The following is a 16,843-nucleotide window of genomic DNA, read 5'->3' on the forward strand; positions in this document are numbered from 1 at the left end:
CTCAGGGTTTCATCTCGGCTTCCACAGCTCTTCGCCATGCTGCTTTTGGGCAGCCTCATTTTCGCTTGCCTTCAGGTGTCCATCTTATTGCTACTGTGGTTATGGAATCCGTTTCCATGCGAAGCACATGGCCAATCCATCTCCAGTGCTTCCTGGCAATGATGGTGCTCGTATCCTCTTGGCTGCACTCTGTCAGTAGATCTTGTTTTAAGATTGTTCTGGGCCAAAAGATACAGAGGATTTTTCTGAGGGAGGTTGTATGGAATGAAGACAGTTGGGACATGTCAGACTTTCTCATTCCCCAGCATTCTGCACTACAAAGTAATATTGAAAGTACGCAGCTCTGATAACCTTGAGTTTGGTTGAGGGCTACTAGATGCTATGGAAGTACAAACAATAAATAATAACAATAACCCATTGACTTCAGTAGGCTTTGGATCAGGACTTGAGTGCATACAAATGGGTGCATGCCATTGCATGTGGCTAAATGTGAACGTTTGGCTCCAAATATATTCCTGAGAAACAATCTGCTTAATTTTCCAGCCAAAAGGTAGTGCTGATCGCTGCGTTCCTTTTATGGTCAATTTCTGCTGTTCCTAGAGGGAGCGATGATTCGATAGTGCCTAGAACATACACTCATTGAGGAAAGCATGGGCGAGACACCCAGATATGGAGGGATTGAAAAGTCATTGATAATAAGCAAATGGATGCTTTATTTGGATGTGAGCAATATGTGAGCAATGTGAGTATAGTGCCTTTTTTCAAGATTCAAAATGCTTTAAAGAATTACAAATTTGTATACAGGTTTAGCTCTAGTCTTCCATTAGAATAGACAAATACCAAAATCTAAATATATTTACTTTTCCTCATCCAAGAGTTGCAGTCACCTTTGGGATGGGACACAATGTCTGTATAAATTAAAAACTCCAGTAATTAGATTTAATTCCTTTGAGAGGTGAGTGCTCAATGAATGGTGACATAAAGGAAAGAAAAAGGACGTTTTCAAGGCATTTCTTAGAGATGCTGTACATAGCTCTGTCCATGAAGCTGCTGTTTGATCAGTAATTGTTATTTTAGCAATGCTTTTGAGCAGTAAGTCCAGTATGGCATAAGAGAATCAGATGCGCTGTACTCAAAGCCTTGGAGGTCAGACAGTTTACCTTACATTGTAAGGTAAGTTTGTTCAAGTTTGTTTCTTTTGTTCTTTCTTTTAAAAGGAGAAAAAATACTTCCAAGTGAAAGGCACTTACCTCCCTGCTGGACTCTATCCATGGTAAACTTGCAGTTTTAAAATTAGGCCTTTAAAAAAAAAAAAAGTTCACAGCACCAAAAAAACTCTTCATCTGCCAAAAGTTTAAAGGTTTAGTTTTCCCCTTTAAAATCAATTAGCAAATTTAAAATGTCATCGATATATATATATATAGGCTGTAGATACACAATGTGAGCATTCTGCTGGATGTTCTCATTTGGTGGTTGTGCGTGGAATCGGCCGCGGGAATCACATGCTGAGCTTTTCTCGTGAGTCATGCTGCCGCCCGTTAGAAACACTCCAATCCAGCCTTGTAGTTGTGCCATACATCATCATCACTTCCCCCCATTCTGTTGGTCTAGTGTCAGTTTCAAACTCCCACTAAGACTGTGTCTACACTGCAAGTGGAAGGTGTGATTGTACCACGGACAGGGACACCTGTTCGAACTGTAATCTAACTTTAACAGCGGTAGTGCGGACCATGGTGACATGGCTTCAGCATAGGCTAGCAACCGGAGTACAAGACCACCGGTCGACCTTGGATATGTACTCCGGTTGCTCGCCCATGTTGAAACCCATATCACCACATCTATACTGCTGCTGCTGCCTGAGCTAGCTAGATTAAAGCTAGCAAAAGGATGCCTAACTGTATGGCAGTCAGACCTTCGCTTGCAGCATAGACATACCCGAGATGTAAAATAGGCATCCAAGTTTTAGGGTCCCGAGTCTAGGCACCCCACTTGGAAAGTTTTCGGTCCTTTCCAAAAGTGAACACTTCAGCTCTGTTATCCGATTGTCAAGATGGAAGATTCCTGCTGGCTAGCTAAGTTCATACGTGGCCCTTGTCACTGTAGTATATTTCTGCTTTTTAATTAGTGACTGTTACCTATAATGTTCTTTCTGGCATTCAGTGTAGTGATTAGAACACTTTTTGTAAGGCACTGGAGTTTTCACGTGGCTGTGAATAGTTAAGTTGAAGAACAGGCAGTGAAGGCACTTATAAGCATGCGGTGTTATACCCTGCTCACTGTGAATAATCCACATTTTTACTCCCTACCTGGTAACTCAAATAAAAGAACATAAACCTCAGTCTTAGCTTTTCCCCTTTGTTCCTAGGCTTCTCCTGTAGGAACACTTCAGTCCCAACTTTAACCTCCTTGTCCTGTTGAGTCTAAGTGGATCCACCTGCTGGTATGTCCCAATGGTAACTGCACTGCACCTTCATGCCGCATTCAGACACCTGCTAACAGGATGCATCAACAGCTGTCTAGTGTGTTGATTTTTGTATTGGTTTCCCTAAATGGGGCTGTCACTTGAGTTTGCCCTGCCCAGACCTGATGTCTGCTGGCTTGGGAAGCAAGCCTGCACTGGTAACGTACTCGCTCAGACCTCGTTGTTCGCAACAGTAGACCCCTGTAGGCCACTGGGATATGAAGAGAATAAAGGAGGAAATGATATCTAGGGACTAGACTGACTGTAGCTGGAGATCTGAAGTGGGGGAACGTTACTCTTAGCTAAGATGGAGTTCCACCATAGGGGAAAATTGTGCTAATCTCGTTCCGTCTTTGGGAAGCAAACGAAGACAGGAAATTAGATTGTTGGGTCCCGGTTAGATAAGACATTGGAGCAGAGGTATCCAAATCTTGCAGTTCCAAGGGTGGTGTGTGTGACTTGCCAGGAGTGCCAAGGCAAAAGTTAATTTTCATGTTCATTTAAATAATTTTTGAGACGGTTCTTGTATAACAAGTGCAATATTTGCCTAGCCTTATTCCAAATGCTGAAACTAGCTGCTTTCATATTTGTAGATCGCTGTATATATGTATTCACGTATTTTAATTTCATTCTCACGGAAAACTTGAAAGTAGCTGTATGAGTATATGAATACATGTGTGTGGATATGTATTATGGAGGAGATTTTATGCACTGCTTCCAACAGAGATGGATTTATCAAGATCAGCTGCTAATGGATAACGTCTTCTCTGTCAGTAGATGCACTTTTGAGACACAGCCTTGGGACAGTACGCACACATTCACCTCCTCATCAAATCGCTCCCCCATGCGTATATGTTTAAAAAAACTCCAAATCCGGAAAACGAAGACACAGAAAGCTCCATTCTGAAGCAGTCAGGGTTGCAACACACACAACATGCCTGACACAAACCCACAAAAGAAAGGAAAGGAAAGGAATTCTGCCACACAAGGGATGCATGCCTTCCAACATCCCCAATATCAGACTGCCCCCCTCCTACCACAACATACTGCAGCACCAAGCATCCATAACAGTACCGGGAGGGGGAAGATTAGTGAAGAGGTGTGTGCAGAGCGGAGGGTTGAGGCTGTGGTGTATTGGTTGTGGTCGCAACAAAGTGTGCGCCTGGGGATGGGAGCGTAGAGGATACGTACTTGTTGGGTGAGTTAATTCTTATTTATTTGCTTTTGTTGCATGTGTAGCAACTGTAACTATTTCACACTTAAGTTCCTGTGTTTAAAAAAAATGTGTGTATTGTAGGCATAGCGGGTAGAACTGACAGTATAATATGTCTCTGTGTGTACGTGTGTACATGTACACGCACATACACAGTACACACACAACAACCTATCTTAAAACAACTTCGAAGTTGCAAAGTCAAGGACTGAAAAGTTAGGGAATGCCTGACTTAAAGGTTGTGTGTGTGTACTCTAATCTTTCGTACAATGTTTACAACAGTGATTTTAATTCAAGGGATTCCATGCCTCCTGTGTAATACTAAGGCTATGGCTACGCGACAAGGCTTTTAGCAACACGTCCGTGCCGCTAGAGCCGTCCCGCTAGAAGGCACGCTGCGTAGCTGCTGTTTGTCGGCAGGAGAGCTCTCTCCCGCTGACGAACATCTTCCACCCTCCACGAGCTGCTGAGGCTCGCTCGGAAGGAGAGCGCTCTTCACACCGGCGCTTTTCGTCGGTAAACCTGTTGTCTTTCGGGGTGTGTGTGTTTTATTAACACCCCCGGAAGACAAAAGTTTTGCTGACGACGTGCCAGTGCAGTCAAACCCTTCATGTCTTTGTTCCCAACTTAAGTGTGACATGCTCGTTGGACTCAGCGAGGGAATGCTGTTCCTCTCTCATCTCCTTTGCCTCCTCATCCTTGTATGTTCGCCTCCCTCCCTGAAGGACAAGAGGCCAATTGCCCTAGGCTTTGGCATCTCGATTCCATGCTAGCATCGGTGGGGTGCTGAGAACTCTATGGGCTTTTTGTGGCTATACTGAATCACTGGCTTTCTGAGGCATGGTGACGCAAATCTGCGATCTAGGCTGAGCTGGGAAGAAGATTGCCAGCTCCACCAAAGAGAACGCACCTTTCTGAATGACCCCTTTCCCATCCTCCTCAGTTCTGGCAGCAATTAGAGTTTTGTCACCTCCTGTCCTCTTCCTGCCCTGCCTTCCTCAGACAAAGATCATGCCCGCCTCAGCCACAGCCATCCTGAGCTGCCGCATACGTCCCCAAGAACAGTGTGTTTAATGCTGGGGAATCTGTGGGTGAGGGAGGTGCTATGTTGTGGGCTGCTGGTGCTCCGGTTATGTTCAGAGTGGTGGTGGTGGGGGGCTCTCTTTGAAATCTAAACATCCAAAGCGGGTTTGGTCAGCTCATTAGGGCTAACGAAATTGTTATTGGTCTTCACAGTGTCATGGACAGGGAAGCTTTGAGGCTTACGGTGCATCAAGATCACCAGCTCCCATGAGACAAGAGCAAAGAGGGAGCTCTGAATTGAAATGGCAACACATTTCTAGAAGATAAATGAAAATAATTTTTAAAATATGCATAGTTAACCTTTGGAACTCATTTCCACAGGATATTGTTGAAACTACGACGCATACTTTCTGCTTCTGTGTGCTTTTCACTTAAGGGTCTTAACACGTTAGAAACATTTACCCTCACAACACTCCTGAGAGATAGGAAAGCAATATTTTGCTATTCAATTGATGGTAAAGTAGAGTACAGAATGGTTAAATGGCTAAAGTAACACTGCAGCTGAGTACCAGCATCAGGAATAGTGCACACGGCCCTGACTGCCCTAATTAAGGGATTGGACACTTAGACGAATAAATATGACATCTGCATTTTACCTTAAACTTGCTGCTGAAGGGCAAAAGGTCAGATGGGCTGTTAGATGGGCAAAAAACGGGTACACACTGCAGTCTTGAGGTGTAGCCCTATTTGGCAATGCATGCTATCAGTATTTGAAAAGAGAGCCATTTTGCTTGGAAATGCAGGTCATATGATATGCTTCTGTTCCCTGAGTTGATGAGGTCTTGCTATCTAAATCAAGGTTCTGGTAAAAATGCTCTCAGTCATGAGTTAGAATATTCTGCAATAATCACTGAAAATTCACTGCTTCAAATATTCCTGCTAGTCAACTGATTTGCTAGAATGTTCCTGGAAAGCAAATGCAGTAAGGATGCAGGCCCAGCCAGTGGCCAGCCTTTTAAAGATTCAAGTTTATTTGTGGAAAACTTTTTTCAGTATTCACCCAGAAGTTTTGTCCTCAACTTGCGGCTTCTCAGTTGGTTGGTTGTGTTTTGTGTTTTTCTTCAAAGTTCATTTAAGATGATATGGCTAAAGGGTGACTTTGGTAACCTTTAAAACTGCCATTTAAAGTACAGTTGTAATCAGAAAAGTGACTCTGCAAGTGACATTGTAGCACAGGGTCCAGTATTTCTTCTCTCAATGTCGTCCCAATGTGCTCAGTTTACTATACACAAAAAACTGATTTTTGTTTTTTTCCCTAACTAGCAGTGCTGCAAACTCAATCTGGAGAACTGGTTGCTCTTTCTGTTTTACGTTGTCACCGGTGACAAAGATTCAGCAGTCCGAACTGAGCTTGACAGTTCTTTTGATGAAACGTGAGGCAGAACAGACTCCCATCTCACTGTTCCCGATGCTTTTGCGGTGCTAGGGGAGCTGGACCTTGTTTTGGTCAGGAAAGGTAGTGGCGCTGACTCTGAGACACACAGGGAGCAGATGCATTTGGTAAGATGGTGTTATTTTTACACAGTCCCTCTTGTGTTACCTGATGCACCTCCAGAGTTATCTGTAACCAGCGAGGTTGGGTCACTTGTTAGTGCTCAAATAGCTGTATGTTCTGAGACACTCACCTGTACAAAGGAATTCCATATGTTCTCAGATTTTCTTTTCAAATCAGAACACTGCCACCCTCTGTCTATATAGCGTATTGGCCAAACACCTGGAATCATCTTATGTCATTGTGGTGGGGTAGGCCAGAGCGGCTGCACAGAAGGGCAGCGAATCAGGAAAAGGCCTACTGGGTGCCAATCAGGGCTAGGCTAGGCCCTATATAAGGCTGCCCAGGAAGGGAGCAGGCAGTCTGTCCCAGACCTTCATGGGGGATGGTCGGTCTTCTGAGCAGGAGACAGGCAGCTCGGACAGAGCAGTGCTGGGCAGGCTCGGGGAGCATAGAAGGGCTCCAGCCCAATACCTGCCAGATTGCGGGCCCTGATAGAAAGGGCCTAGAGAGTGCGAAGGGCCAGAGGGGAAGTGGCCCAGGGATAGTTAAACAAGGGGAGAGATGGAAGGCAGGGAGGCTGCCACTAGAGGGTCCCTGGGTCAGGACCCAGAGTAGTGGGTGAGCCTGGGTCCCCCTCTTCCTCCTTGTACAGCATCTGGCCATGGAAGGGTGGCTGTGACAGGCCCTTGAACAGAGGGGCTAGACTCGAGGGGCTGTGGTTGGCCACTGCAGCAGGAGCGAACTGGAAAGATTGCTGTTAACCCCTCTCCCCCGCCCCCCACCCCCCAGGAAGGGGGCGAGTGTGGTGGACTTGGGGGCACTGCTGGAGGGCAGTGTCCGGAAGAGGATGCCACGAGCTGGGAGCAACATGGGTTGAGACGCCAGTCAAGGGCGAGAGACGGACGGGACACCACCGGCAGAGGGTGCTCCACATGAACTGAGCTATTTCCCAAAGGTACCAACAGGAGGCGCTGCGGTGGTGAGTCCCAACCCCGTCGCAGTCATTTGTCTAGTTTTCCAGCCAACATAACTTGTGCCCAGCCAGGTAAGCATTGTTTACACCAAACTTAATGGTGGCTATTCAGAGTGGAACTGCACTAGGCAGACACTGAAGAATAATAAGACTTTTTAAAATCTGCATATGCTGCTGAGCATCTGTGCTTTTTGTCCCTGTCCCCTACAGCTCGGTAATAAGTTGGCTTACATGTTACAATTGTATTACAAAAACCCTTTTTTCTTTTTTTTTTCTTTTTTTTTTTAATGTGTAATATATTAGACTTGTTCTGTCTTAAAAAGCCCCAGAAAAAAACCATCCAGTTGCTCCTGTCCAATTGTGGGAGGATGCTGGAGAATCTCATTATAGCCGACTGGCTCTTTTAATGTGAAATGTGATTCCATAAATACAACCAATTAATGAAATAGGAAGAGCAGAGCTAGAATGTGCTTCTCCTCCCCGTTCCCGTTCCCTTTGGCTTGAAGCCTCCCTTATGACCGAAGATGAGAGTGAGCGAGGGAGAGAGTCTGATTGCTTGTATAGTTCAGATGGGGGGCACTTAAAGAAGCTAAATCGTTCTGTTATCTTGGATGGAACCCAACTGGCAGCATCTGGAAGTGCCTTCTTGACAATCCGCAGTACATAGTTAACCTGCTAGTACTCAAGCCATTAAGCTAAAACTGCTCAAGATTAAGTTGTCCGTAGCGGCTGTGAAATATTCAAAGTTATTTGGTTTTTTTGATTAATCCACTTTTATTTTGGTGCTGCTTCATTATTCTCTGATGCCATCTTATGAGAGACTCTGCATGAGGTGATACAGATTCGGCTCGGAGGCATGGTTAGGGGACTAATTGTTGGTGATTAAATAAATTACACATAATTACTACACACAGCCCTATTGGCTGGAAACCTGGGCATGCCAGTAAATTATTTTTTCGGACACGCTGGCTTTCATTTGCTTTTTTCGGACACGCTGGCTTTCATTTGCTCTGCTCTGTCTTTTTATCCTGAGACATAGAGTGGAAGGAGGACATTGGGTAAGTTTAAAGGAAAAGTCTCCAGTCCCATTGATGTCTGTAGGGTCTGGGAGAATGCTCTGCATTTTCCTGGGTCTGCTCCAAAGCAGGCAAGCTACATAAGCACTAACACATCTTGCTTTCTTACTTCTCTCTTTTGTCCTCAGATTTTTAAATGATGTGTAATGGTTCTCATATAAATCTGTTTTCCTGCCTAGAATGGGAGGACTTGTGGCACCTTAGAGACTAACCAATTTATTTGAGCATGAGCTTTCGTGAGCTACAGCTCACTTCATCGGATGCATACCGTGGAAACTGCAGCAGACTTTATATATACACAGAGAATATGAAACAATACCTCCTCCCACCCCACTGTCCTGCTGGTAATAGCTTATCTAAAGTAATCGTCAGGTTAGGCCATTTCCAGCACAAATCCAGGTTTTCTCACCCTCCACCCCCCCCCCCCACAAATTCACTCTCCTGCTGGTGATAGCCCATCCAAAGTGACAACTCTTTACACAATGTGCATGATAATGAAGTTAGGCCATTTCCTGCACAAATCCAGGTTCTCTCACTCCCTCACCCCCCTCCAAAAACCCACCCCCATACACACACAGACTCACTCTCCTGCTGGTAATAGCTCATCCAAACTGACCACTCTCCAAGTTTAAATCCAAGTTAAACCAGAACATCTGGGGGGGGTGGTGGTAGGAAAAAACAAGAGGAAATAGGCTACCTTACATAATGACTTAGCCACTCCCAGTCTCTATTTAAGCCTAAATTAATAGTATCCAATTTGCAAATGAATTCCAATTCAGCAGTTTCTCGCTGGAGTCTGGATTTGAAGTTTTTTTGTTTTAAGATAGCGACCTTCATGTCTGTGATTGCGTGACCAGAGAGATTGAAGTGTTCTCCGACTGGTTTATGAATGTTATAATTCTTGACATCTGATTTGTGTCCATTTATTCTTTTACGTAGAGACTGTCCAGTTTGACCAATGTACATGGCAGAGGGGCATTGCTGGCACATGATGGCATAAATCACATTGGTGGATGTGCAGGTGAACGAGCCTCTGATAGTGTGGCTGATGTTATTAGGCCCTGTGATAGTGTCCCCTGAATAGATATGTGGGCACAATTGGCAACGGGCTTTGTTGCAAGGATAAGTTCCTGGGTTAGTGGTTCTGTTGTGTGGTATGTGGTTGTTGGTGAGTATTTGCTTCAGGTTGCGGGGCTGTCTGTAGGCAAGGACTGGCCTGTCTCCCAAGATTTGTGAGAGTGTTGGGTCATCCTTTAGGATAGGTTGTAGATCCTTAATAATGCGTTGGAGGGGTTTTAGTTGGGGGCTGAAGGTGACGGCTAGTGGCGTTCTGTTATTTTCTTTGTTAGGCCTGTCCTGTAGTAGGTAACTTCTGGGAACTCTTCTGGTTCTATCAATCTGTTTCTTTACTTCCGCAGGTGGGTATTGTAGTTGTAAGAAAGCTTGACAGAGATCTTGTAGGTGTTTGTCTCTGTCTGAGGGGTTGGAGCAAATGCGGTTGTATCGCAGAGCTTGGCTGTAGACGATGGATCATGTGGTGTGGTCAGGGTGAAAGCTGGAGGCATGCAGGTAGGAATAGCGGTCAGTAGGTTTCTGGTATAAGGGTGGTGTTTATGTGACCATCGTTTATTAGCACTGTAGTGTCCAGGAATTGGATCTCTTGTGTGGACTGGACCAGGCTGAGGTTGATGGTGGGATGGAAATTGTTGAAATCATGGTGGAATTCCTCAAGGGCTTCTTTTCCATGGGTCCAGATGATGAAGATGTCATCAATATAGTGCAAGTAGAGTAGGGGCTTTAGGGGACGAGAGCTGAGGAAGCGTTGTTCTAAGTTAGCCATAAAAATGTTGGCATACTGTGGGGCCATGCGGGTACCCATAGCAGTGCCGCTGATCTGAAGGTATACATTGTCCCCAAATGTGAAATAGTTATGGGTAAGGACAAAGTCACAAAGTTCAGCCACCAGGTTAGCCGTGACATTATCGGGGATAGTGTTCCTGACGGCTTGTAGTCCATCTTTGTGTGGAATGTTGGTGTAGAGGGCTTCTACATCCATAGTGGCCAGGATGGTGTTATCAGGAAGATCACCGATGGATTGTAGTTTCCTCAGGAAGTCAGTGGTGTCTCGAAGGTAGCTGGGAGTGCTAGTAGCGTAGGGCCTGAGGAGGGAGTCTACATAGCCAGACAATCCTGCTGTCAGGGTGCCAATGCCTGAAATGATGGGGCGCCCAGGAGTTCCAGGTTTATGGATCTTGGGTAGTAGATAGAATATCCCAGGTCGGGGTTCCAGGGGTGTGTCTGTGCAGATTTGATCTTGTGCTTTTTCAGGAAGTTTCTTGAGCATATGCTGTAGTTGCTTTTGGTAACTCTCAGTGGGATCATAGGGTAATGGCTTGTAGAAAGTGGTGTTGGAGAGCTGCCGAGCAGCCTCTTGTTCATATTCCAACCTATTCATCGTCTACAGCCAAGCTCTGCGATACAACCGCATTTGCTCCAACCCCTCAGACAGAGACAAACACCTAGAAGATCTCTGTCAAGCTTTCTTACAACTACAATACCCACCTGTGGAAGTAAAGAAACAGATTGATAGAGCCAGAAGAGTTCCCAGAAGTTACCTACTACAGGACAGGCCTAACAAAGAAAATAACAGAACGCCACTAGCCGTCACCTTCAGCCCCCAACTAAAACCCCTCCAACGCATTATTAAGGATCTACAACCTATCCTAAAGGATGACCCAACACTCTCACAAATCTTGGGAGACAGGCCAGTCCTTGCCTACAGACAGCCCCGCAACCTGAAGCAAATACTCACCAACAACCACATACCACACAACAGAACCACTAACCCAGGAACTTATCCTTGCAACAAAGCCCGTTGCCAGTTGTGCCCACATATCTATTCAGGGGACACTATCACAGGGCCTAATAACATCAGCCACACTATCAGAGGCTCGTTCACCTGCACATCCACCAATGTGATTTATGCCATCATGTGCCAGCAATGCCCCTCTGCCATGTACATTGGTCAAACTGGGCAGTCTCTACGTAAAAGAATAAATGGACACAAATCAGATGTCAAGAATTATAACATTCATAAACCAGTCGGAGAACACTTCAATCTCTCTGGTCATGCAATCACAGACATGAAGGTCGCTATCTTAAAACAAAAAAACTTCAAATCCAGACTCCAGCGAGAAACTGCTGAATTGGAATTCATTTGCAAATTGGATACTATTAATTTAGGCTTAAATAGAGACTGGGAGTGGCTAAGTCATTATGCAAGGTAGCCTATTTCCTCTTGTTTTTTCCTACCCCCACGCCCCCCAGATGTTCTGGTTTAACTTGGATTTAAACTTGGAGAGTGGTCAGTTTGGATGAGCTATTACCAGCAGGAGAGTGAGTCTGTGTGTGTATGGGGGTGGGTTTTTGGAGGGGGGTGAGGGAGTGAGAGAACCTGGATTTGTGCAGGAAATGGCCTAACTTCATTATCATGCACATTGTGTAAAGAGTTGTCACTTTGGATGGGCTATCACCAGCAGGAGAGTGAATTTGTGGGGGGGGGGTGGAGGGTGAGAAAACCTGGATTTGTGCTGGAAATGGCCTAACCTGACGATTACTTTAGATAAGCTATTACCAGCAGGACAGTGGGGTGGGAGGAGGTATTGTTTCATATTCTCTGTGTATATATAAAGTCTGCTGCAGTTTCCACGGTATGCATCCGATGAAGTGAGCTGTAGCTCACGAAAGCTCATGCTCAAATAAATTGGTTAGTCTCTAAGGTGCCACAAGTCCTCCTTTTCTTTTTGCGAATACAGACTAACACGGCTGTTACTCTGAAACCTGCCTAGAATGTAACTAGTGGAAGCTCCAGCCTTGATACACTGAAAACTGGTCTTGACAATGCGATGGAGAATAGACCAATGGTACAATGCTCCACTGGCCCCAGATGGATGGATTTGATTCTCTAATTAGATCTTTTCTATCTTTGGCTTCTAGGCCGTTGTATAGACTGTACCATTAAGGGATCTTGCCATTCTGCTGCAGCATGTTCACTTGAACTGAATAAAAGCCTCACTAATAATCATAATTTTATATTTATATGGCCCTCTTCACTTGGCTGGATCTGTAATTCTTCCATTACATACACAAATAGCAGTTTTGTCCTTGGCAGAAACAAAATATCATAAATTGGAGTTATTTTTAATTGATATTTCTAACCTTAATTGTGGCAGGTTGTTGGTTCTTCAGACTTTTCCTCTGGAATGAAATACACAGGTAGCGTTTTCACACTGTTGAAAGGCACAAAAATGAAACCCAATACATTCTGTTCTTGTTTGTCAATGGGAAGAAATAGCCATTTAAAATATGAATAATGTAGATGGGATGCAGGAGTTTATGGGAAATGTTGAACCAGTTCTGCTCATTGAAACGAACTGAAAGTTCACTCAGTAAGGAGCCACTCTTTGCTATGAATAAACTGTGAAAAGTGCATTTGGAAATGATTTTTAATGATAAAACTGACATTTTGGACTCCTGGATGGCCATGTGGGAGCCCAGTATGTACACTACGAGACTGTGAAATGGGACTAGTTGCTAATAAAAGAAGAGAAAAAAAAATAGAGGACATTTCTAGAGCATCTTCTATTCTGAAGTTGATTGGGGTTATATGAGTGTAAGTGAGAGCAGAATTTGGCTTGTTACATATACAGTAAATACTTTGCCCAATGCTGAAATGCAGCCCCTTCTGGGGTGGGAGGATAGTACCTATTTAACAGCATACAGAAACACTATCTAACGGTTTCACACAGGAAGCTTTCCAGAGTGAGAATTTTAGGGAGGTTGAATGGTACTATCCAAGTGGGAATTTGGCCAGGACACTTGGGTTCGTGTCCTCTTTTAGGGAGGAGGAAAAATGTGCCGAGGGATCCTTTAATGCTCCCCAACTGAAAGTCCCAAGGGACAAGTAGCGGGTTGTATGAGTCTCTCCATTGAATTTCTATCTGCTGTGTTGTCGGTTTTCTCCTGGACAGCAATTTCTGGTCAGTCTGTTGGTGCGTTTTGTAGGATGGCATGTTACTGATGCCTTTCTGCATCTTCAGCGAGCGTAGACTGAGTACCCAGCTGTGGATTAGCGTGGGTTGATTATGGTGGCAGATTGAGCACCTAATTATTTGATCCTGGAGCACCTTTTAGCCAATGTGTTCTGGATTTGGGGCACGCTTGTTGCTAATGCCCAAGATCTTGTTAAGAGTCTGCCCGTTAAAACACACAACCTAGAGGAGTGTTTCTTTTTTCTTCTCTTTCCAGGCATGTCATAGGGTAGAAACTTACTAATTCACCTTCATGAATTTAAATTAAAATGAATTAAGTTTTTTTTTTGAAATTTAAATATCCCTCTGTCACATTGTGCTAGTGCAGAAGAACTGAGTGGAACAAGCAAGTGGAATGGGAAAGTCGCATTCATGAGCCGAAATTTGATCTAATTAGTGTTACTGAAGCCTGGTGGGATGATTTGCATAATTGGAATGTCAGAATCACTGGTTATTACCTGTGTAGGAAGGAGAGAGTTGATAAAAATGGATGTGTGTGTGTGTGTGAGGCAGTGACACTCTCCATTAAAGACACCGTTACTTGTTTTAAAGTCACTGATAACTCAGGAGAACAGGATCTTGAAATCATACATATAGGCAGAGGGTGAACCATGGGCTTGGGGAGGCTAGCCACTGGCCCAGCCCTCCTCTTCTGCCTGAGGCTCTACCCCTCCCACCTCCCTTGCCCCACCAGAGCCCAAAGCCCCTCCCCCATACGACCACCCGTCCCCCCCCCCACGCCCAAGCATCCCGGGCGGCCTGACCCTCCGAAGCCCCAGAGTGCCAAGCGGGCAGTGCCCCCCCCCCCGAACACTGGCGGGCAGCACAAGCACTGGCTCCAGCCACCCAGAGTCCCTGGCTGCAGGCCGGCCCCAGCCCCAGCCACGGGGGAAGAACTGCAGAGCTCCAGTGAGAAGCAGGAGGGAACCTGCGGGCGGAGCATGGGCGGGACCACATAGCGCTGTTTGGGGAGGCACAGCCTCCCCTAGCCTTTCATCCTCGCCACCCATGATCATACAGATCAGTGTGCTAACTAAACCCAAGAAAGAGGTACTGGCAAGGCTGTGATATAGACCACTGAATCAACCGAAAGAACAGGATGAGTTACTCCGCAAGCACCTCTCTGTAATGTGTGGAAAGAAAAACTGTGTTATGTAGGACTTCAGTTTGGGAGACGTATGCTGGAGGTCTCATGCAGGCAGTAGTAAAACATTATTTAGAGTTTCTAAAAAATATCGATTTTCTGACACACAAGATTTTTCACCCAACATGAGGTAACTCTATCTTGAATCTCATTATGACAGATAAAGATGAATTGATCTCTGGGCTGGAAATTGCAGAGGGACCAACGATCATGACCTGATCACATTTGATATGAGCAAAGAGAAGACAGTCCCAGTGAGTTATGTGTGTACATGGTGTTTGGCCAATGTACATGGCAGAGGGGCATTGCTGGCACATGATGCCATATATCACATTGGTAGATGTGCAGGTGAACGAGTCTCTGATAGTGTGGCTGATGTGATTAGGCCCTACGATGGTGTCCCCTGAATAGATATGTGGACACAGTTGGCAACGGGCTTTGTTGCAAGGATAGGTTCCTGGGTTAGTGTTTTTGTTGTGTGGTGTGTGGTTGCTGCTGAGTATTTGCTTCAGGCTGGGGAGCTGTCTGTAAGCAAGGACTGGCCTGTCTCCCAAAATCTGTGAGAGTGTTGGGTCGTCCTTCAGGATAGGTTGTAGATACTTGATGATGCGTTGGAGAGGTTTTAGTTGGGGGCTGAAGGTGATGGCTAGTGGCGTTCTGTTATTTTCTTTATTGGGCCTGTCCTGTAGTAGGTAACTTCTGGGTACTCTTCTGCCTCTGTCAATCTGTTTCTTCACTTCAGCAAGTGGGTATTGTAGTTGTAAGAATGCTTGATAGAGGTCTTGTAGGTGTTTGTCTCTGTCTGAGGGGCTGGAGCTCTACAATACAACCGCATTTGTTCCACCACTTCCCTTCACATCAGGCACACTGTCAGAGGCTCGTTCACCTGCACATATACCAATGTGATATATGCCATCATGTGCCAGCAATGCCCCTCTGCCACGTACATTGGCCAAACCGGACAGTCTCTACGTAAAAGAATAAATGGACACAAATCAGACCTCAAGAATTATAACATTCAAAAACCAGTCAGAGAACACTTCAATCTCCCTGGTCACTCGATTACAGACCTAAAAGTTGTAATTCTTCAAGAAAAAACCTTCAGAAACAGACTCCAATGAGAGACTGCTGAATTGGAATTAATTTGCAAACTGAACACCATTACATTAGGCTTGAATAAAGACTGGGAGTGGATGTGTCATTCCACAAAGTAAAACTATTTCCCCATGTTTATTTCCCCCGCTCCCCCCACGGTTCCTCACACGTTCTTGTCAACTGCTGGAAATGGCCCACCTTGATTATCACTACAAAAGGTTTTTTTCTCTCCTGCTGGTAATAGCTCACCTTACCTGATCACTCTGGTTACAGTCTGTATGGTAACACCCATTGTTTCATGTTCTTTGTGTATATAAAATCTCCCCACTGTATTTTCCACTGAATGCATCTGATGAAGTGAGCTGTAGCTCACGAAAGTTTACGCTCAAATAAATTTGTTAGTCGCTAAGGTGCAACAAGTCCTTCTTTTCTTTTTGCGGACACAGACTAACATGGCTGCTACTCTGAAACCTGACATTTTTAACAGTAACAACAAGGAGTCCGGTGGCACCTTAAAGACGAACAGATTTACTTGAGCATAAGCTTTCAGGGGTAAAAACCCCACTTCTTTTACCCACCAAAGCTTATGCTCAAATAAATATATTCGTCTTTAAGGTACCACCGGACTCCTTGTTGTTTTTGTGGATACAGACTAACATGGCTACCCCTAGATTTTTAACAGTGAGGATGATTAACTATTGGAGCAAACTGCCAAGGGAAGTGGTGGATTCTCCACTGTAATTTCACTCTCCAAGGTAAATGAGGTGCAAACGCAAACCATCAGCATATCAGAAGAATAAAAAGTCAATTAAATTTTAAAAATCTTGTCAGTTTTAATAATCCGAAGCAGTGTTTGTGAAATAGGGAAAGACTTTTAAAAATAATGCAATGGACTTGTGTGTGTGTTTGTGCTCATGTGTGCATAATACTGCTCTCCACTGGACAGACCCAGAACAAGTCTGCTATGTTTCCAAGACTCTATACTGCTTAGAGGTAAACAGTGACTCTCTTAGTTGCTCCGCTTTTGAAGCAGGTGAATCGGAATTCTGTTTATCCTGATTGCAACTGTGAAGTGCTGAGTAACTGTGCCCATGGTGAAATCCTAGGTGATCATAGATTTGTTACAATCTCAAAAAATAAATCTCATCTGAGATCACTATTTCAGCTTTTTTTCCACCATTAAACTGTGTTGTGAATTTTTCATGGTTGTGAT

General features: G+C 44.7%; 1 protein-coding gene across 13 annotated transcripts in view; it reads left to right on the top strand.

Annotated features, from left to right (window-relative positions):
- The window catches only part of TSNARE1 (t-SNARE domain containing 1), a 710,453-nt gene that overhangs the window by 114,011 nt on the left and 579,599 nt on the right, over positions 1-16,843 (top strand). The window contains exon 1 of one of the 13 annotated variants that reach the window (XM_077809730.1): positions 7,271-7,297. The exons of the other annotated variants lie outside the window; for them this stretch is intronic. The gene's annotated coding sequence lies outside the window, so the exon portion shown is untranslated. Of the gene's footprint in view, positions 1-7,270; positions 7,298-16,843 lie in introns of those variants that run through there. 13 annotated transcript variants of the gene reach the window in all.

This window comes from Eretmochelys imbricata, chromosome 2, assembly GCF_965152235.1.
Source record: "Eretmochelys imbricata isolate rEreImb1 chromosome 2, rEreImb1.hap1, whole genome shotgun sequence".
Lineage (NCBI taxonomy): Eukaryota > Metazoa > Chordata > Testudines > Cheloniidae > Eretmochelys > Eretmochelys imbricata.